Consider the following 23,006-nt stretch of genomic DNA (forward strand, 5'->3'; position numbering starts at 1 on the left):
AGAGGTGTGGGTGTGTGTGTGTCTGTATATACACACATACGGGGGAAAACATGGGAAAAAAGATGCTGAGAAAAATACCAAAAGGTTAAAAGACATGTTGATAGTGAGAATAGGAGTGATTTCTTTTTTCATAATTCTGGTATCTTCAAATTAAATCTATATTCAACATGTATTACTGTTAGAATCAAAAAAATCATACGTATACACGTCTCTCTGGTGCCTGTGTGTATATCCACACACGTCTCTCTGGTGCCTGTGTGCACACTCACGTGTATGTCTGCATGTGTGTTTATAAAATAATACAACACAGGGTTTAGTTGGGCCCCAAAAAGAGGAGTGCTCAGTAGAAAAATATGGTAAAACCAAGGCCCCCTCATATCTGCAGGCTTTTAGGCACAGAGTCCTGAAAGTGAAGCATCAATTTTAAAAATCAAATTGAGCTAAATCCTGGGCCTGATTTAGGTTATAGGTTTGAAGAAAAAATTGTTGCCATTCAAAACCTGCTGTATCTCAGCGTGTCCGCAGTCTCGGGTTTGACCAGCCCCAGAATCCTTCCCCAAACTAAGAACGCTGGAGTTGAAAGAGGCTGGAGAGAGCATCCTTCCCCCGCCTGTCACAAAAACAGGATGAAATTAACACCCAGAGAGGTTAAGCGACCTGCTCAAGGTCACACAGCTAATTAGTGTTGATACTTACTTAGAACCAGGATCCCGGTGGCCCCTTTTTTACTATACTGCGCTATCTCAATTCCAGAAATATGAAACAGATGAAGAACAAATGTAAGATCCAACAATTCATAAAGATTTCTACAAATTCCATGACACAGCAGAAGACACAGTAGATGCCCTTCTGGTGGTCAGGCTGGGTAGACTGTCGACATCATGCTGACAGCTCTCTGATGTGTGTCTGCTCCTGCTGCTGCCTCCCGGACATGGCAATAAACAAGACACGTGCAAAGATGCTGCCCATGCCTCTGTGCTCATCCTGTTTGCTATCCAACGTCACCTCTGGCTGTCGGGGGCTCCACGGCAGCGACAAGAGCCTCTCAGTTCACACAGATCATGTCACAAGGCCCCAAGGCCACCACAAACCCACTCCTGGGGCCATGTGGAAGCAGCCTGAGATCCCCGATTGCAACCTCTCATGAAGCCCGGGGGGGCCCTTGGGGGCACCATGACGTGAGCAAGAGGTCGCAGCTGCCCCAGTTCCCCGGAAAAGCTTCCCACTGGTGCTTCCCCTCATTCTGTGTGGCACACAAATAGGGCCTCATCTTTATCTCAACGTTCTCCCCAAAACACCAAGCCTTGCATCAGGTCTCATGAATACAGTGAATGGGAGGAATGCTCGCATTAAAAGTGAACCGTGGTGCTGTCTGTCTGACACAAAAGAAATGAAGGTATTGTTCTTTATTTTATATCTTGACTTTGACATCAAAATGATTATATATGGCTCAAAATGTTTAATCTTACTTGCTTATTCAATCAACGAGTGATTTCCTTCTCCTCTTGGAAGAGCGGGAGTTTGCACACCGGAGCGGCTTGTGCCAAGTGACAGAATGAATAAACGGCCAAGCTGTCACTCAAACTGATGCGCGAGCCTGTCGCTCCAGTCGTGGTTCATATTTGCTCTCTGACCCTGGGACGTAACGCCACACGCACACCTGTCTTCCCTGGCCAGAGGACCAGGGAGGTGAGCCCCCCTATGCCACGGAATCTCCATCCACCTGGGACTGGGAAGACGCAGGCCTTTTGGTGCACACAACCTCTAGAACTGAGCTGCCCAGAGCCCTTTATCACTCAGGCTTCTGTCTCATTGAGGAACTTATTCAGTCATTCAACAAACAGGTAACAAGAGCCTGCTATCTGCCAGGCACACTTCCAGGCCAAGGAGACAAGAGCGAGCAGGACACGAGGAACCCTGGAGGTACGGGTCCCATGGTGGGGATGCCTGCCTTTCATAGGAGGTGCTGTAAGCTGAAGGTTTCTTAATAAATCGGCCACCGAGCCCCAGCGAGTGCTCCACACAGACGCACGGTGCCAGACACTGGGATGCGCCATGCACGGGACAGGCGCAGAACCTGCCCTCGTGGAGATTCTGGCCTAGGGAAGACGACGGCGGCCTTTGCTATTATCCGTGATGGCGTGAATGACCAAAAACCTGAGATATACCGTGGAAGGTGGGAGGATAACAGGCCAGTGACACCCGTACCTGAAGGGAAGCTCGTCGGAGGGAGCAAAGCTTCTGCTGAGATGGACAGGACAAGCAGACCTGATGGGAGGAGGCAGGAGACAACGCTGAGGGCCGCACACGCCACATCCAGAGAGCGGCTTCAGTCCCCGCTGGCTGGTGGACAGCAAGGAGGAACAGGAGCTGAGGGGTGCCGGCCGGGTTGTGCGGGGCCGTGGCATGAGGTAGTTTCTGGGGTGGCCCCACTGGTCCAGCCCGATGGCCTGCTCCTCTCACAAGATGTTCACTCCCCTGGAGTGTCAGGATGTATGTCCAGTCTTTATGAACCAAGAGGCCTGCGGCTGTGGTGAAGTGAGGCCATGGAACGTGGCAGTGCAGCCTCCTCCTGGCTGTCTTCCTGTGTGAGGACCCGCAGCTTGGATTCCCTGTGCCAATACGTAAGAGATCGGGTGGCACCAGAGTGCCCGGCTGGAGAGACCACAGAGACGATGAGCGATGCCCTGCTCTTTGCGTGTGCGGCCCGCGTTTCAGAAGAGCCTGTGAGCTTTTATCAACTGACTCTGAGCGACTGTTCCTGCAAAGCCTGCCCAGATTGCAGATCTGTGACCAAAATAAACTGTTGCTTTAAGCCAGCACGTTTTGGAATGATTGGTTATGCACCCCACCTGGAATTGGGGTGCTGCCATAACGGAAACCGACACGTGCAGTGGCTTCCCAGCTGGGCAGCAGGCACAGTCAGAATGGCCTTGAGAGTCCGTGACAGACGGAAGAGGGAAGCGAGGACAGGGTTCCCAGGCCCTTGGGATGGAGCAGCAGAGAGCCTGGCAGCACTGGGGCCTGCACTAAAGCAGATAACATGACTGGACTCAACGGACTGGATCTCGTGGAGATTTCCAGGCAGGCTCTTGGGCATCCTGCCTGTGAGCCTTTTCTCGATGATGTGATAAAATGAGAGAGGAGAGAGAAGATCTGAAAAAGGAATCGTTCGGTTCTCAAGTGAGACTTGGAGCAAATATAAAGGAACCGGGCCTTGCTGGGTTCAAAATTAAAACTGGTTCTTTTTCCCAGCCTCTCCACGATTGCCAGATTAAGAAAGGGCTTCAGAGCACAGATCAAACCCAGGAGGCACAATCAGATCACCTAAGACCTCATCAATGCCTGACAGGGTGCTGCAGAGAAGGGCCAGACAAAAGGCCCCCTGATGATCTTAAGGGCATGCCTGGCAGATGCTCATCAATAAATAATAGAACTTCAGGAATTTAAGGACATTTTTTCACAGCAGCCTTGCAGGAAGTCTAAAGTAGAGAAAGGACTTACATTAATGAGATTTGTGGGTGTAGCTTTTGTCTAATGGCATGAATCCCAATAGATCCACAGAAAACCCACAAGGCTTTTAAGATAATTATACAGGAAGAAACAATGCCAGCTTGGACTAAATGGGACAGAGACAGCGCAAAATGAAAACAGGAAGCAGGCAGAGAAAACCGCTCGGCTGCAAACACCAGGCATGTCTTACGGAAAAGGAAGGATGACTTGGAGAGCAGATCCAGGAATCCAGAAGGCAGAGCCAAGAGCAATGGAAAGTCATTCCCAGGAATTACAACCAAGCCCCATCAAGGAACTGCCAACTTGAGCCGGACTGCAATCCGGGGTTGCCACGGGCCAGAGACCACTGAGTGCCTTCCACATTCCCCTTTTGAACAGGAGGGTTGTGATGCTTAATTATATATGTCAGCTTGGCTGGGCCATGGTACCCAGATAATTGCTCAAACAACAGTCTACATGTTGTTGTGAGGGTATTTTTTAGCAGAGATTAACATTTAAATTGGTAGACTTGGAGTGAGGCAGATTGCCCTCCCTATTGCGCGTGGGCCTCATCCAGTCTAACACTGAGGTCCTCCCAGGTGGAGAGAATTCCAGACAGACGGCCTTCCGACTCGAGCTCCAGCATGAGCTGTTGCCTGGGTCTCCCGCCTGGCAGCCCACCTGCCAGATTTCAGACTTGCCAGCTCCCACAATCACACAAGCCAACACCTGGACATAAATCTCTCTCTCTGTATAAATATGTACAGCCTAGTGGCTCTGACCAACACAAGACTCCATAGCATTTACCCTAGGCCTGCCCATCACTGCATGTTGGGTATCTGGGGAAGACATCCTCTCTTTGGTGTGTGGGTATGTGTCCTGAACCTGGAGCCCAAAACTGACACCACACCATGCTAGGGTGAGCTTTGGGGATCTCGGTGCAGGGGATCACGTCATTACACATGGAAGGGATGTGAATTTCCTGGTCAGAGGGCGGACTGTGGCAAATTGTATTTTCCAAAGACGGCGCCTTGGATGTATCCTGTTCAGCATGATCTTAGCATGTGAGGTGACAGTCCTCCACTGAGAGCTGGGGTCCATGTCCCCTCCCCCGGAATCCAGGCAGGCCTGTGACTGCAATGGAAGTGACACAGTGCGGCTTCTAAGGCCAGTCAGGAAAGGGGTGCTGCTTCCAGCTGGGCTCTATCGTCTCAGGACACGGTCCTGAGTCACCTCGAGTCAACGCGTAAGAGTCCAGCCGCGCTGAAGCTGCCGCTGGAGAACGCACACGGGGAGATCAGAGAGTGAGTGAGCGAGCGGCCTTCCGGGGCCTCAGCGCTCCAGCCCCTCCTGTCTGGATCAGCCCGGCCCAGACCTCAGACGAGTGAGTCAGTGAGCCCTGGGGTGGTGCAAGCTCGTAGCCTCCAGTCTGCCCCACGTCACACTCAGCAGCATGGAGGTGAGCGGTGCCCACCCCCTACTCGGCCTGTGGACCTGTCAGCAAAATAAATGGTCTTGTTTTTAAGCCACTTAGGCCATTCAGGCAGCCATCACAAAAATGCCATGGAGTAGGTGGCTTGTCAACAACAGATATTTATTTCTCACAGCTCTGCAGGCTGGGAAGTCTGAGATCAGGGTGGCAGCACGCTTGCGTGAGGGCCCTCTTCCAGGTCGCAGACTTCTCGCTGTGTCTCACACAGCTGAGAGAGAACAAGCTCACCCCGTCTCTTCTTACAAGGGCATTAATCCCATGCAAGTGGGCTCCTCCCTCACGACCTAATCCCCTCCCTTTGGTCCCATCTCCAAACACTGTCACATTGGGGGTTAGGACTCAACGTATGAATTTCAGTGGGAGATAAATGCTCTGTCTGTGGCAGCCGCCAAGTTTGTGAGGTGGTTTGCAGAACAACCATATTAACTGGAAGAGGGTCTTATGACCCACACAAGAACTGTGGACTGCAGCCCACGATGGTGGGAAGCGACTGACGCCCAACGTAATAAGATTTGTGTTTGTAAATAACCACTCTGTGCGTGAGAAACTGGCCAGAGGGGAAAGAGTGATGTGTAGAGGCCAGAGGGAGACTTCCGCACCAGTGAAACCATCCCAAAGGCAGTGGCTCCGACAAAGGCAGCAGATCTGGTATCTACACACTCAAAGCCCTACGACTCTGGGACTCCATAACCAAACAGTAAGAATAGCGTCAGCCATTGGTACAGTGGCTATCAGCCGATGAAACATTTCATCTACCTCATCCTATTTAATGATTTCCCTTTGTGATTCAGTAGATCTCAGTTCCGTAGAATTAATCCACATCCTAACCCATCAAGCCCTGAAGTGTAAAGCCCCATCAATTACATAAAGGAAACGCCCCAACTAATTTAGTAATAAAACTATATTATGTGACAAATAGGACACTCCACTCTAGGTGCTCCTTGCCAGCCTCCCTTACACTTTCCAATGGGCCCTACTCCTCAACACAGGGCCTTTGCATGTGATCTCCCTTCCTATCCTTCAGATGCTTTTGTAATTGTTTCTTTTCCTTCAGAGCTCTGGTCTCGATTGTTATCACACATGAATCAATATGATTATATAATTAATGCCATTTACCTTATTAGACTCTAGGCTGCAAGGGGTAGGGGACGGGGTCTATTTCACTCGCCATTGTATCCCCAGCACCTGGAACACTGCGTGACCCGAGGCAGACATTCAACTCTATTTCTGAAAGAAGGAAATTAATTTTTAATCCGTCCAGCATTGCACACGACATGCAACAGTTTCCATTTCCAAGGCATTGTTTATCTTACTTTAATATCCTTTCTAGCAGAAGCTGGATTTTGGCAAAAGGTAAACTCCTAGAAATTTTTATTCTATTCCAAAAGTTACTGCTCATTGTTCACAATTTCTAAAATATGTGCTGGGTACCAACACTATAATTTTAGCATAATTACAATAATTGCAAGAGAAAAACCGAAATCCAGGCCACAATGGGGACAATCATCCCGTGAACTTCAGGGGAGAGCAGACATCACCCTGTGTCATGGGGGCAAGATGTGCAAAATGCCACGGCTGGCTCCTGTTCCGCCAACCGGCCGCCTCCCCAGGCCCCTCTGCAGCCCATTCGGCAGTGGTCCTCCTGCGTCACACAGTCTGGGGGGTGCGGGGCCGAGGGGCATCACAGCTGCCTCAGGAAGTCCTGTGAGGCTATTACTCATGAGCCATTTATGCTGTTGGTATTTAGAAAACTGAAACGTGATCCCAGATGGCACGTTCCGAGCTTGGAGAGCCTCTCTGTCTCAGTCTAGGGACAAACACGCCAAAATCATATTTTAAGCTAAAAAGAGACCTTCTGCTCTCCCATTGCCAAGCCTGCCTCTTGTCTTGGGATGTATGCAAATGGAATCAGAAGCAATGGAGACTGTCTGAAAAGATGTTCAAAGATGCAGGGTGGTCTCACCACCACAGTTCCAGATTCTTCCATCTCCCAGTGACAGGCAAAGTGCTCTGAGGGTCCCCGTAGGGCCGTCCCTACATGCACGCCCAGGCACTAGGAAGGCAAGACGACCACATAGAAAGTCAGGCTGCCTGGGGATGTATTTAGTCCTGTTCTAAGATGACAACATTTAACTCGTTTTTTTCCCCTCTCCTCCCAAGCCCAAGATTGCCTTCAACACTATAAGCAAAATCTTTTAACTCTTTTCATTCTGTGTGTTCTAACTATATTACCAGCAATCCCACTGCAAGTGCCATTAAAAGCTCAAAAAGCTTTTTATCTCATTATAATTATGGCGTAGTTACACCCAGAAGGGAGAGACGGAAGGCCCCAGACAGGCTGCCCCTGCGCATGTCAGAGGCCAGGGAAAGCCCTTCTGCGCTCCAGGCCGCCCACAGGAGTTTCTAAGAACAGGGCGCCATTAGCTGAGGATACAGGGCTCAAGGGCGACCCCGCATCCATGAGCGGTTCCTAATTAGAGTCTGAGGAACTGCTGTTTAATGAGAAATGGAAGGAGGCGCCGAGAACAGGCCAGGAACAGAGCGAACTCTTGGTTCCCTCGGTGCTGGAAGGGACGTGCAGGAATTTGAAATCTGACGGTAACGGGCCTTGAGCGGTTTCAGTAGAAATGAAGCTTCATACACTGGTTTGTTCTTTTTCTTTTCCCTTAGAATAGATATGGGGCGGGGGGGGGGAGGTGGAGAGAGAGAACATCGTTCCATAGGAACCCAAGAGGTGATGGAATTTTTTAAGATCTTTCTTATTTACTGTTAGGGGAGCAGCCACGCCTGAGCAGAGGGAACCCTCCCCCCGAAGCCCGCCCAGACCCGCGCAGGAAGGGGCTCCCCAGCCCTGGGGCGGGGGCGAGGAGGGGCTGGAGGTGCGGCTGGCAAGTGAGTTTAAACTCCACTCCAGACATCTTTAAGTCGCTGGTGTGGGGTGAGCTAGTCACAAGCGGTGTTTATTTAAATGCTCCTTTTTATACCCCCGCCCCCATCGTGATGTCAGGCACGTTCAAACACAGGCGACGGCACTGCATGGGCGGACTGGCTCGGTCAGTGGGGCACAGGTTCCGTGAAAAGAAAGCGTTCGGTATTCACTAGCCCCGCACCCCCTACCCCCGCCCCGCACGAGCTCCGAGCAATCTAGGGCAGGCCCTGGGGGTCCGGCCCGCGGGCGCCGGGCGCACAGAAGGGACGATGGGGAGAAACCGTGCGGTGCCAGCGGACACGCGGCCCGGCCTCTGGCCAAGCCTCCAGCACGTCCCTCCCCTCCGCGCGGGCCCAGGCCGTGCAGAGCACAGGCCCAGGCCAGCCCCTCGGAGGAGGGGGACCGGCCGGCCCCCGCCAGCCGCAAACGTGGCCACGGCGCCCGGGGCCGAATCCCCAAAGCACGCTCGGCCCGGCGGCGGGGCGCGGGGAGCGCGGGGGCCTGGCTCCGGCGGGGCTGGGTGCGCAGACACCGATCGGCGGCCGGGGGCCGTGTCCTGGGAGGTGGTCCGCGCGGGCGCAGCGCGGGGCTCGTCCTCGAGACCGAGCGCGGTAGCCCGTCCCCCTCGCCACCCGCTTCCCGGAGGAGGGCACTGGGGGACCCCCGTGGGCTGGCCCCCAACGCTGCACGCGGGCGCCCGGGGAGGGACGGAGGCCGCCCACGCCACTCCCCCCACCCCCACCACGAGCAGGGCCACCCCGCGGCCACCTCCTTCGCCCCCGCGGCCACTTCCCCCGCCTCTGCGCCAGTCCCCGCCACCCGCTGCCCTTATCCTCCGCCTCCGGGGGCGCCTCGCCGCTGCCGTCCCCTTGGGGCCCACCCCTACCTCGCCGCTCTCCGCCTCGCCCTCCACCCCGGCGCCCACCCGAGCCCGGGACGCAGAGCCCTCGCCGGTGGTCTCCGGCGCGCATGCGCATGGGCCTCTTCCCGCGCACCTGTGCGAGCGCCGGGGCTGGGGCGGCCGCCTTCCTCGCACCTGTGCGAGCGCCCCGCGGGCTGCTTAGCATCTTCCCGCGCGCCGGCGAGCGCCCGGGGCTCCTCCGGCTACTGCCCGCGCGCCCGTGAGCGCGCGGCCGCCCCCGGCCCCGCGAGGCCCCCTACGCCCCGCCCGGGCAGCGCTCTCCCCCACCCCGCCGGGGGTCGGCGGCGGGCCCGGCACTCACCCGCGTCCTGGAGGCCCCGCGGCTCCGAGGAGCACGCCCGGGCGGCGGGGCGGGGCGGGGCGGGAGGGTGCGCGTGCACACGGGCGTGCGCACGGGCGGGCGTGCAGGCTCGGGCTGGAGCGCCCCGGCGCGGCCGCGGGGCCCGTGCGCCGAGGGGCTGCGGTTCCGCGGGGGCTCCCTCTCGGCGCCCCCGCTCCCTAACCCTGTCCAGGGCGCCGGCGTTCCCGGAGACGCGGGGGTTCGAGGAGAACAGCGGCGCCCACTGGCGGCACGTCGCCTGCATACGCGGCGGCCCCCCTCCCGGGGGGCGCGGACCGAGCTGGCCCCGGGCTGGTGGGCCTGGTGGAGACAGTGTTTGCAGCCCCCACCTCTCCACGCATGCCAAAGGCCTCGCTCGTTTGTGTCCTACCACCACCCCTCACCCACTACAAAACCGTGAAATAATGGAATTTGGTGTTTATATGTTTTTGTAAAATCAGGGACCATGCGTTGTTGACATTTAGTGGTTAAAAACGTATTGCCCTCCTCCTTATGGATTCCAGAATAAAAAGAAAACCACCCAGAACACTAAAGTTGACGAAACGTTGAAACTTCTTGTATCTAGAAATGTGGCCTCCAGCTGCAGACGGGGCGCAGAGCCACGGTGGACCCTGCGAACCCCACGTGGGAGTGAGGGGCAGACCCCCAAGGCCCGCCGGTGCCGAGGGACGGAGTCTCCTCTGACGGAAGCTGCTTTTCGTGCCTGCACACAGCTGCTTCCTGCCAGCTTCAGTTCTAATTAAGACTGGACCCCTGATGGTAAATGCTATTTTTAAAGGTTTTGTTCAAAATAACGATGACTAGATTTCCACAGGCACAGCCTGAGCCTTTACTTTTTTTTTTTTTTAAGATTGGCACCTGAGCTGACATCTGTTGCCAATCTTCTTTTTTTCTTCTTCTTCTCCCCAAAGTCCCCCAGTGCATAGTTGTATATTCTAGTTGTGGGTCCTTCTAGTTGTGGCACGTGGGACACCGCCTCAGCGTGGCCTGGTGAGCGGTGCCATGTCCGAGCCCAGGATCCGAACCAGCTGAAACCCCTGGCGCAGAAGCAGAGCGCCCAAACTCAACCACTCGGCCACAGGGCCGGCCCCCCTTTTGGAAAATTTTGCTTTCAATGGTCTTTGCCAGTTAAATGTATGAGTCCCTCAGATTTCAGTACCAGAGCTATACCCTGAGAACATCCTTGAAAAACATTTTCATTCAGTTTCCAAGTAGAATACTTTACATCAGGATTTGGATTAAGGGAGGCAGAAACTGAGCAAACTATTGGGATATAATTTTTTTAAATGATCAGTTTTAACTCCAGCAGAAACTGAAATAGTTCCCCATCATGCTCCATTTCTATTTTGTTCAATCCACTCCAAAAATATATCAAAATCTCCTGGGGTGTTTTTGGTGCATCTCTGTTGACCTTTACATAGAGACCACATGTCGCTAGGTGACCCCCAACTTAAAGATGCCAGGAGTGGAGTTTACATTCATTCCCCAGCAACGCCTGCAGCCCCCCACCCCCATTCCTTCTAAGAGAAGCTTGAGGCTGACCCACCCACCTTGTGGACGAGGCTCCAGTGGCCACTCGGCTTTCCCCAGTCACAGGTGCTGCTGCCTTCCTGCAAGCTCCTGGACGTCAGGGACTATGTCATGTTTAATTTTTCTTCCCACTGGATTTTACAATGCTTGGCATATGAACGAACAAATCACTGAATTAACTTAGAACAGCCACCCAACCCCTACACCATCTAGAAGGTAAGGTGGGTGGGGAACTCCGTCTATTTTCAGACTTTAGCTGTTTTATTTTAAAAAATGCACTGTGGCCCCAAGATGGTCAGTGGAAACTGCAGAGGAACATTCCATGCATTTAGTTAGTTCATTCAAACTACAGGGACCCCTAGAGTTCCTGAAATTGAATCTGGGTATAATAATGTCAAGAACAAGGAGGACCTGTCTTAAATATTAAATAACATCTATTTCAAGAATAACATTTTACTGTTTAAATTTTCCACTGCTCTGGAGGAGGCTCATCACTCATGTAGACTTGAAGAAGCGTAAAAATATATTGCCGTGCAAAACTGTGCCTGAAAAATATAAAGGAGGCTCATGGAAGTGTCCTGGATGTGATGGCTCACAAGCCCCTGAAGGCTGGAGTCCAGTGACCTGGCTCCAGGCTTGGGGGAGCTCTGAACCCCAGTGGAAGCTGCACGGAGCGGTGGTGAGAGCACAGTTTTGGGTTCAACAGATGGGATGCAGACTCTATTTCCCCATTTGCAAGTCCTGTGAATTTGGAGCAAGACAATTCTCTTGGCGCTATTCTGTCCTCTTCTGAAAGATAGGGGTATGAGTGTGCCCTCCCCCGGGGACTAACCGAGACAAGGCATATGCTGTGCTTGGCACAGTGAATCCTCGTCCTGGGGAGGACGACTCCCACTGGTCACTTCCAGTTGTGTCACTGCCCCTCTGGGTGATTTTCAGCAAATATTTTAGCTTCTCCAGGTCTGTGCTCCCCCACATAGTGCGCATCCTACACACCCGGTACTGAGACACAGCAGAGGCACGTGGCTGGAAGATCAGGCACTTGTTCTGAGCCCTGCTGGGATGCTACGTATTGTTTTCCTGCATCCTCCAACCCCAGATAACAGATTGTTTCCCGAAGCTTTCAACAGCCCACAAGAGTTCACGCACTTCCCCCACCCCAGCCTTCCAAAGACAAAGAAGACAAAGCAATTAAATTCCAGTAGCTGTCAGGAATTGATCCAATTGCTACAAAGTACTTTGAGTCTCTTGGCATGAAAAATTAATTAGAGTATCTGTGGGTTGATGTGGAAATGCTACTCAGGGTTTCATTTTAAAATTCTCTCTACATTGTATAAAAGGGTAGCCGTCTTCTCCATGGTCCTCCCTTAGACTCACCTTCCCCGCTTGGCTACCCTCAGCTTGGAGGCGCTGTGGGGGCATCTGCCTTCCTTGTAAGCCACTTCTTAACTGTGGGGAAGCTCTTTTCTTCCCGTCTTGAGTTTTCCTAAGTATCTCAGAAGCCAGTGCCTGAGAACCTTATGCTCAGACAAGAGTGTGCCCCTAAGTACTGGGAATAGTGTTGACGACCGACTATGAGCAGGGCACACAGATTGACCACGGACTCATGGTGTCCCTGCAAACATCTTATATTACACACAGTCCCAGGTTCAGGATAACACCCAGTGGTCCTGATTTGACTATGACAAGAGAGACCTGTGTGTCAGCCTTCTACCCCAGGCTGGCACTGGAATGGGATGAAGCCAGGCTCGCAGTTGCTGAATCGATGAATGAATGATGCCTAACTGGGCCGAATGCCCAGCCCTGTTGTCCTTTATCGTGGCCAGCCTTGGACTGCGTCTGCACCTCCCTTCAGGGGACGGCAAGCTACCGGGAGGCACTAAATTCTTGTCCAGTGAGTCAATATTACAATCCCCAGCTGGCCATTAAGTGTGTTAGTGTTGATCCTACAAACCTTTCTTTGGAAAAGAAATAAAAATTTAATAGTTATTTTAAAATATTTTCAAGGTATGTGTTCACAACGTTTGCACAAGTTATCTGCAATTAAATATGATTTCACATCAATCTATACCGTCTATCTACATGTGGGTGTGTGTCTAGTTCCACAGAATACTAGATATAGACACACGCGCTTGTGCATGCACACACACAAGCTTGACTCCAGGAGGTGGGGGCTGTGTCCATTCACAGCTGAGGAAATTCACTCTCCGAGAGCTTAGTGCCACTCTTTCATTTCCCGTGCGGTGCAGCGGGAGGTCTCGTGCATCTAACCCCCAAGCGCTTGTTCCTGTTCACAGTGAAATGCGCTCTTTCCAAATGAACGAATGGAGCCGCGCTTCAGGCTGCACGTCAAGAAGGCTCGTGAGCACAAACGCAGCTTCCACGGGACAGGATCAGCGTGTTAAAAATACGATTGGCGTCCTCGTACATCTCAGAGCTTCGTTTTACCACACTGATTTCTACCCCAAGCCCGAAAATATCTTGTGCTACGAGTTAGAGATTAACTTTCGAGCCCACACTGCCCAGAGAGCCGTGCCTCTTGCCACTGCTTGAGTCGCCCAAGATCAAGGAGGGGACAAGGGGTGGGCATGAGTTAAGCCTCTCCTGACCAACCGTGAGCTGAAATTTGTTCTGCTCAAGACTCTGACTTCAGACAGTGAACCCGGAGGAAGCTTCCAGACAGGAAACTCACGATGTTTGCACGTAACTCTGGGAGGGAGACAGCAGGACAGAAATGCTCCAGCTGAACAGGCCGGGGCCCGTGCCGCTGAGGAACCATGGGGTGGGCAGGCCTTTGCCATCGTGACAGAAGGGCAGGTCCCTGGGGCCAGGATGCATCTTGCTGCCAATTCACTTTGTTCTGAATCACACTGATGCTGTGCAGGGAGGGGTAAATGACAGAAAAATCCAAGTCGAAATGTACCCCTTGTGTCACTGACCTCACCACTGACAGTGCAGGGACCACAAAGAAATGTTCAATTTCTTAAGTCATCTTTACCTAGTGAAGGTCGAAATAGTAAATCCTCAAAACTATAAACTAAATAAGGGTCCTTTATCTGATAGTATATTCCCGTTAACTCCCATTTAAAGGTTCTTATGGGTTGAACTGTGTTGCCCTCAAAAAAGATATGTTGGTGGGGCCGGCCCAGTGGTGTAGTGGTTAAGTTCACGTGCTCTGCTTTGGGGGGCGGGGTTCACGGGTTTGGAGCCTGGGTGTGGACCTACACACTGGTCATCAAGCCATGCTGTGGTGGCATCCCACATAAAATAGAAGAAGATGGGCACAGATGTTAGCTCAAGGCCAATCTTCCTCACCAAAAAAAAAAAAAAAAAAGGGATATGTTGGAGTCCTGACCCCCCAGGACCTCAGAATGTGGCCTGATGTGGAGATGGGGTCTGCATGAAGGTGACCAAGTCAAAATGGGGTCCTTAGGGTGGACCCCAGTATGACCAGTGTCCTCACGAGGAGATTCAGGCCCAGATACAGACGTGTGCAGTGGGAACCCATGTGCAGGTGAAGACAGAGACTGGAGTGATGGGGCCACAAGCCCAGGAGCGCCAAGGATGCTGTAAGTACCAGCAGCTGGAAGAGGTGGAAGGACCCTCCGCTGGATCCCTCAGAGGGAGCATGGCCCTGAGACCTTGGTCTCAGACGTCTGGCCTCCAGAACTGAGAGAAGCAGCTTCTGTCATCTGAAGCCCCCAGTTTGTGGTCCTTGGTTACGGTGGCCCCGGGAAACGACACAAACATTCTGTGTCTTCTCTACACAAGCAGTGCCTTCCAACCGTCTGTTGTGATGGATCAGTTAACTTTTCTCTTATTTGCAATCCTTTGTGCACTGACCTTTTCAAAATACAATGACAATGAATTGCTAGAAAAAGAAAATTTAAAAATGACGTACAAAACACAGAGCCATCGCCTTGGGATTCGGTTAAACAGGCACACGGCCCTTCTGTGGGTATGGCTATCCAGGGGTCCACACACCGCTTGGAATGTGAGCACCGGCGTCGAGGGTCTGGGGCTGAAGGCTTCCTCCGGCTGGTGGGCAGAGCCCAGCACGCAGGGCACCACTGGAATTTCCCTCTCCACCCTCTTTCCAAGCAGCGTCTTATTGTGGAATCAGGCAGTGGGCAGGTGTGAAAAATTAGTTTGGGGAGAGGGTAAAAAGTTTGAAAACGGGCGCTAAGCTATTTCCAATAAATATATGCGGAAACCTCCCGGCCTGCCGGGCAAGCCTTCAGATCCTCGACCAGAAGCATCTCTTTGCTGCTGCTCTCCAGGATTCGAATGGGTGTCAGGAAGACCCGAGAACAGCACTGACATCAGACGCAGACAGCCCCGCCATCGGAAACCCAGCCCTCCAGGCTGTGGGGCTGCTCTCCACTCGTGTTGACAAAGGTGCAGCCTGATGTCGCGCTGCCCGGCCCCCGGGAGGCGGCTTCTGCAGGAGGAAGCGGACTGGGGCCCAGCTGCGCGGCTGGGGGGACCCCCGCGGCCACTTCCTCTTTGCTGTCCCCACAACCCAGAGTTGCTTTGCTCTGCCTGCTTATTTTGCTCTTTGTGCCTTGTCTTTGTTTCTCCTTGAAAGTACATTGTTTTGCTTTTCTAAGTGGAAAGGGAATAAATGTGATTATTTTTCGACAAGTCTGTTTGAGAACAAGCTGCACAGACACTTTGTTGGGCCTCCAGGCGCTGCCCTGTCTCTTTGCCCTATTCCCAAATCCCCCCTCGCTTTTGTGGGGTCTGGCTCCTCTCCTCTTGCAAGTGAGGCCCCTCCTCCAGGCCCCTGCTCCTCCCTGCCCCCAAGGACGTCCAGCCCTGGGACCCAGGGCTCCGTGGGCACTGGAGAGTGTCCTAGAGGAGGACTTGTCCCAAGGAAACTGTCCAGCTCCCAGGGCCTTCCCGCCCTTGCTGGCAGGGCTGTTTGCGGGTTTACGGGGTCCCCCTGCACAGAAGAAGCAGCAGGTGGAACTCCAGCCGCTGAGGCAGCCTGGGGCATTCAGGAGATTGGGGTGAGCTCCCCAAGTCACAGCTTAGCCTGCCTGGATAGCAGTGACGGGCTGGGTCAGCGAGGCCTCTGGCCTGGGTCAAGGGTCCGAGTCTTGGTTCCGGCCTTGTCCTTCCTCGAGTTGAGTCCTGGAGGCTGGGCTGTGGGTGGGGCTGGGGGTGGGCTGGGCTCACTCGGACCTGCCTGCTGACCTGAGACCCCCCTCCCTGGTCTCCGTCCACTGCCTGCACGGCCGCCTGCTGACCACACACTACGGAGAACAGCATGCGAGGGAGCGATCCTCAAACCTGGAAGTCGGCCCCTCGCCACGGCCCCATCTTAGAGAGAACTGAGCTGGACCCTTGCAGAGCACCGGCCAGGAGCGGGTGAGCCCTGCTGGCTTGGGTGGCACTCGGGTGCCTTTTAAACAGAGAGCAGCAGCTGGAGGCACTGGAGTCACGGGGACGCGGGGACACGGGTGGGAGGCACGGGGCGAGCTCCCTGGGCGCTGGCGGCTGAGGGAGCCCCGTCAGCTGAGGCAGCACTCTCGTTTCCTTCTTCCTTCCTCCACCGGGTTCTAAGAAGGACCTCCTCTTGTTTCTCTGGTACAACCCTCCCCCCTTTCACCCGCATTGGCTTCATTGTCAGCGATAGTGAAAAACGGAGGATTAGCATCTTCTCGAGATTCCTCGCACACCCACCCGAGGCAGCAGCCCGCCTGCCTCTCCCATGTGTGGGCTACTCCTGTGGAAATAAGAAATCGTTTCCCAATCTACAGGACTGGAGGCGCCCCTGTGGCTGCTGTGACAGATTGCCATAAAATCAGCGGCTTAGCACAACATGACTTTATTCCTCACAGTGCTGAAGGTTAGAAACCCAGCGTGGTCTCTCTGGGCTGCAGTCAAGATGTGGGCACGGCCAGCTCCCATGGGACATTCCCGGGAGAATCTGCTTCCTGGATGTTCCGGCTTCCAGCGGCGCCTGCATCCCTGGGCTTGGGGTGCCTTCCTCCGGCTTCACAGCCCGCAGCGTAGCACCTTCCAGTCTCTCTCTCTCTGACCTGTGCTTCCCTCACCACGTCTCCTTCTCTGACTCCGACCCTCCCGCCTCCCTCTTATAAGGACCCTTGTGATGACCCTGGGCCAGCCCAGAGGGTCCAGGAGCATGTTCTCTCTCAAGATCCTCAGCTTAGTCACATCCACAAAGTCCCTTTCTCCTTGTAAGGACACGTATTCACAGTCTCCGAGAACTAGGATGTGGGCGTCTTTGGGGGCATTATCCAGCCCATCCTGAGAAGGTACTGAGATGGGACGTTGGAGGAGGAGGCTGAGCAGCATCGAGGAGACAGCGTGTCACAGGCTGAGAGGTGGCCCTGCTCTGCTCCCTTCTGTATCTTCAACACCCAACATGGGGCCTGGCCCATTCGAGCCACACGGACTGTTGAAAGAATGAAAATACCTAAATACAAAGTGAGCCCATTATGGGATACCATCCTGGACTGTAGGACTGCGTGATTAAGAGAGAGGTCCAGAGGGAAACAGCATTCGTAAGCGGCAGCTGCCACCTCTAGCACGCCGACGCTATGCCAGACACCAAATTAAGACCTTTGTGTCCATCATTTCCTTTCAATCTCCCAGCAGCCTTGTGAGGTTCCTTGTCTTACAGATGCAGAAACTGATGCTCTGAGAAGTAATTAGCCCAAAGTTCGATGTCCAGGAAATGTAGCCTGTGTTCTAACCCTCATCTGAGTTTCCCGAAAGCTAAATGAAATGAAGCTTCAGAACGCAAACACAAGCTTCACATGCCAGAGGGCGGCTCCACATAATTTTGTTGTCACCAATTCTGACGGTGGGACAAAGCTTGAGCCCTACCCCCGGGGGGGGGGGGCGATGCAGAGCACCCACCATGCAGCAGTTGTCCTGTTCCTTCTAGAATCTCACAGCCCCTAGGGGTCAGCCATGGGCCTATGGCTCCAGGAAACCGAGGTCACACGTCCTGTCTAAGGAGATTCTGTCCTTGGAGGAATCCAATGGCAGAGTCTGTTGTGAGACTTGGAATGTGTGGAAGACCAAGCCCACATTTACCAGCCGTAAATCTGGACTTGCTTAAAATACGGTATATTTAAAGTATGTCCTGCCAGGAGAAGCTTTTCTGCCTCTCTCTTGGCTGACTATGAATCCGAAACCCCCATAGGCTATAAATTCAACATTATATTCTATCTTGCTTGAAGATAAATATAATGGTGTTCGAATGTGGGCTCGTAGCCACTGTCTACACCTGTTGGTCCCTATGAAAAGTGCATTCCATGACCTAAGTGAGACACTTTTATCTTCAAGTCAGAATAGCAGTGCTGAAACCAGAAGACGCAGTGAGAGTCGACAGATTTGAGAATCCCATATGTTCACACCAAAAAAGAAAGCGAGCCCTTGATTGTCAATGGAGTGGAAGCCACGGGTCCTGCCTCCCTCAGTAATCGACCTGGGGTTTCAGCCCCAGCACGGTCGACACCGGGGCGCCCTGTGCACTGCGGCCTGCACACGCTCACTGCCCAACCCCACCACTCCCCCTGCAGGTGGTTGACAACAGAATGTCCCCAGATGTTGTCACATGTCCCGGGGTGGGGGGGGAGGCAAATCACTCCTGGTTGAGAACCACTGAACTAAAGACAGAACAGGAATCTCATACATTAGCACCAAAAAAAAAAAAAAAAAAAAAAATAGCGAGCAGTTATTTGTTGATGAACAAAGAGAACCACATGAAAACTCCCCGTCTGTTACTTACCGGACCAGAGTGGCGCCCACATCACCTTCTCTGCTCCATGTCCTGCCTGCGCCGCGGATCAGCATCTCTAGGTGTCAGGCCCACCGAGAACTCAGCCCCCCGGATGGCTGCCTCCCAGACTCTGTCCACCCACTCCCGGGCGGCCTGGCTCTGCGCCCAGACGCTGCATCGAGGAGACCCGAGCAGGACGGGTGGGGACCAGGGCCGGTGATGCCCACTGCTTCCCCCGTGTGGATCTGCCCTCCTTCCAGCACACTCCTCACCTCCGAGCTCTCGCATTCTAGAACCCCGCGGAAAGGTGCTCTTTGTTCTCCTCACCAAAGGCAGTTCTGTGATGCTCGTCTGTGTGACTCCATACAGGGTGGTCCATTTGAACCGGCACTTACAGGACCCCCTACATCTTAAGAGGAGGCGATCTGGTCTGAGACGTCCAGCCAGCAAGCCGCTCTGATGGGCGCTTAATTACCACTGGTGATTTATAATAAACAGCGAAAGAAAAACTCCTCGATTGCCTAAATCGCTGGTTTCTGCGGGCAGTTTTTGTGAGGTTTCTGCTTCCAGCCCTTCTGTTTGTTTTGCGGCCTGGCTGGGCTCCAGAAAGCACAGTTACACAATCTCTGGCCGGCCTGGAGCCTCCCAGCATCCCGCTCTGTGATTCCAACCCCGTCACCCTGATTCTGGTAAATTCTGGTAATGAACGTGGCCGACTCTTGTTCCTCTTGCTGGCACGGTCCCCAATGCTCAGGGCACGTAACGGCCGGCTCTGGGGCCCCCTGACCAAGTCACCTTTGGGAAGACTCCTACCCTCTGGGAGCCACTGTGCTCTCATCTGCAAAATGGGAACACGGGAACATCGCCCTCATGGGGTTGTTGTCTTAAAAAAGCCAGGTAGATGTTTCTCCATACTGTCTGGCAACAGGAGGCACGAAGAGGCAGCACCTCCCGGCAGCCGAGCCAGACGTGGGGACGGCCCTGAGCCATGTGAGGGAGCGTTGCAGCGCAGCGGGGCTGTCCAGGATGGACCAGCTGCGGTCCCAGCCCCGCCGATGTGCACGGGCCCTCTGCGCAGGAGGCAGGGGTTGTAGCCCTCCTTGTTCAGGGGAGAAACTGAAGGCGGCTGAGTTTGTCAGGTCACCCGTCTCCAGCCCCGACTCTGCCACTGTCTGACTCAGAACCCAAGACTCGGCATATTCTTATTCAAAACCAGCAGAAGCGTCGCCCAACACAGGCCCGGAAGGCAAGGAAGGCACCACGAATGAGCCCAGAAGGACCCAGACGGTATTTCCAGCCAGTAAGAGGCCACAGAAATACCTCTGTGCTTCACCCCAAAGAAAGCTGTCAGAGGCCGGAGAATTGCCCAGCCCACTCTTCAAGGGTTAACTGTTTCCGAGCTCTGTGGAGACAGCACGGGGAGCAGAGCAAGGCAGACCCAGGCAGCGGCGGTCGGCCAGCTGTCTCCTCTCTCTTTCCACCCGAATAAACACTGTGCAAACAGCCCCTTGCAGGAGAGCAGGCAGTGAGCGTGGAGGTGTGTGTGAGCCTGGGCGTGAGCACGTGTGTGTGCAGGGGTGGGGGAGAGTGTGAAAGGAGAAGTGGTTTCTGAAAGGAAGCAGGAGCGCCCTGAGCCCTAAACGAGAACTGACACTCTGGGTGTGGAAGGGCAGCTACATCCAAGAGTCAGCAAAGTGCCAGAAACCGCCCAAAAGAACACTGTAGAATCATTCACTCTCTTTTTTGTTGTTTTTTAAAATTTTTTATTTTGTTGTATCTTTTTTTGAGGAAGATTAGCCCTGAGCTAACATCTGCTGCCAATCCTCCTCTTTTTTTGCTGAGGAAGACTGGCCCTGAGCTAACATCCATGCCCATCTTCCTCTACTTTATATGTGGGACGCCTGCCACAGCATGGCTTGACAAGTGGTGCCATGTCTGCACCTGGGATCTGAACCTAGGATCCGAACCGGTGAACCCTGGGCTGCCAAAGCAGAATGTGTGAACTTAACCACTGTGCCACCGGGCAGGCCCCCATTCACTCTTTTTTATGACATTTGCTCAATCTTTTCTTAAAGAAAATAAGTGAAACAGCTGTGGTCTCCAGACAGGTTGCCTCCCTCAGTCAAACTGCAGTTGGTCTCTAATGGAATGTTCTACGTCAACAGCAATGTTCCTGCTACTTTGAAACCCTTTACCCATAATAAAAGCCACTTTGATGAAGCACTGTCAGGCACATAAAATCTAAAAACTGCCAAAAACTGTAGGGTGGTTAGGACTTAGATTATGTCTGTTTTACAGGTGGGAAAACTGTGGCTATAAATTGTCTCTCTTTCACCAGGATCTAGGACATTCTTTTTTTTTTTTTCAAGCTATGTTACAATATGGTTTGAGTTTTAGTTGTTGTTTTTTCTTTTTTGCAGGGGAAGATTCACCCTAAGCTAACATCTGTTGCCAATCTTCCTCCTTTTTCTTCCTTTTTATCCCCCAAAGCCCCAACCCAGTTGTGTATAGTTGTAAATCCTTCTAGTTCTTCAATGTGAGCCACCACCACAGCATGGCTACAGACAGATGAGTATAGGTCTGCGAGCAGGAAACTAACCCAGGCTGCTGAAGCGGAGTGCAACTAACCTAACCACTAGGCCATCAGGGCTGCCTCTGGGACATTCTTAATGAACCCAATTTACAAAATATTGATTTACAGGAAAAGATACTTTCAGACATGATGTACAAAACCAAACAAGACGACTCCATTTCCAAAATCCCATTTCCACGTGGCTTGTCAGAAATACCCCAGGGAGTGAAGTCACACATTTCCATCAAGGACCCTATTTCCAGGCAACAAGGCTGTGCTGTAGGAGACCAGGAAATGTGTCCCCTAAGGCAGGCCAACAAGCCCAGAGGTCACAGCACCAGGAAAGGATCGTCCAGTTTGGAAAGCAAGCCTCGTCTCCAGTTTTGTGGCGTGGATGGCTTATGCTCCGCATGTCGGCAGGTTTAAAAGCCCTGGTGTCCAGCACACAGGGACGGACCCTCACTGTGGCCCCTAGACCAGGCAGGATGGACCCTCACTGTAGCCCCCCAGACAAGGCAGGGACGATCCTCACTGTGGCCCCCCAGACAAGGCAGGGACGATCCTCACTGTGGCCCCCCACACCAGGCAGGATGGACCCTCACTGTGGCCCCCCAGACAAGGCAGGATGGACCCTCACTGTGTCCCCCACACCAGGCAGGATGGACCCTCACTGTGTCCCCTCGACCAGGCAGGATGGACCCTCACTGTGTCCCCTCGACCAGGCAGGATGGACCCTCACTGTGGCCCATTGACCAGGCAGGGATGGACCCTCACTGTGGCCCATTGACCAGGCAGGATGGACCCTCACTGTGTCCCCTCGACCAGGCAGGATGGACCCTCACTGTGTCCCCTCGACCAGGCAGGATGGACCCTCACTGTGGCCCATTGACCAGGCAGGGATGGACCCTCACTGTGGCCCCCACACCAGGCAGGATGGACCCTCACTGTGTCCCCTCGACCAGGCAGGATGGACCCTCACTGTGGCCCATTGACCAGGCAGGGATGGACCCTCACTGTGGCCCATTGACCAGGCAGGATGGACCCTCACTGTGTCCCCTCGACCAGGCAGGATGGACCCTCACTGTGTCCCCTCGACCAGGCAGGATGGACCCTCACTGTGGCCCATTGACCAGGCAGGGATGGACCCTCACTGTGGCCCCCACACCAGGCAGGATGGACCCTCACTGTGTCCCCTCGACCAGGCAGGATGGACCCTCACTGTGTCCCCTCGACCAGGCAGGATGGACCCTCACTGTGGCCCATTGACCAGGCAGGGATGGACCCTCACTGTGGCCCCCACACCAGGCAGGATGGACCCTCATTGTGTCCCCTCGACCAGGCAGGATGGACCCTCACTGTGGCCCCTTGACCAGGCAGGATGGACCCTCACTGTGGCCCCCATACCAGGCAGGATGGACCCTCATTGTGTCCCCTCGACCAGGCAGGATGGACCCTCACTCTGGCCCCTTGACCAGGTAGGAAGGGAGCCTCACTGTGTCCCCTAGAACATTCCTCTCTCCTGCTTCTCTGCAGGGCCCCCTCCTGAGTGACTGCTGCGGTGGAAACCGATTTCCCCGGAAAACACGCGTCCCTGACGACTCCAATCACAAAGAAGTCCGTGCTCCAGCCGTGAGGAGCCAGCAGACTGTGCTGCAAGGGGAGTCCAAACGGATCAGCTCAAAGCTGGGTCCCCACGGGGGCTCTGCGACGTCCGGATGTCAGCGCAGAGAGAGGAAGTGAGGGATCTGACCCAGCTCCCCAGCCATCCTTGACCAGGAGGGAGTGGTACGGGGTGGTGGCTGTGTCCCTGACCAGGAAAGTGGTGGGGACGCCACTGACTAGGAAGGGGACCAGCGGTGGTGGGCCTCCCTGACCGGGAGGGGGTGGCAGGAGGTGGTGGGCCTCCCTGACCAGGACGGGGTGGCAGGGGCTGGAGGGGTGTCCCTGACCAGGAGGCTGCAGGAGGTGGT

General features: G+C 53.9%; 1 protein-coding gene across 5 annotated transcripts in view; it reads right to left on the minus strand.

Moving 5' to 3' along the window:
- Positions 1 to 19,533, minus strand: part of KBTBD11 (kelch repeat and BTB domain containing 11) — a 35,477-nt gene extending 15,944 nt beyond the window's left edge. Inside the window, exons 1-2 of one of the 5 annotated variants that reach the window (XR_011498905.1) lie at positions 18,474 to 19,041; positions 6,101 to 6,211 (exon numbers count right to left, since the gene is read on the minus strand). The gene's annotated coding sequence lies outside the window, so the exon portion shown is untranslated. Of the gene's footprint in view, positions 1 to 6,100; positions 6,212 to 16,522; positions 17,130 to 18,473 lie in introns of those variants that run through there. The other 4 variants (XR_011498903.1, XR_011498906.1, XR_011498904.1 and 1 more) reach the window with 4 other exon arrangements.
- Positions 19,534 to 23,006: the final 3,473 nt, after the last annotated feature.

This window comes from Equus asinus, chromosome 27 (genome assembly GCF_041296235.1).
Source record: "Equus asinus isolate D_3611 breed Donkey chromosome 27, EquAss-T2T_v2, whole genome shotgun sequence".
NCBI classification, from domain to species: Eukaryota; Metazoa; Chordata; class Mammalia; order Perissodactyla; family Equidae; genus Equus; species Equus asinus.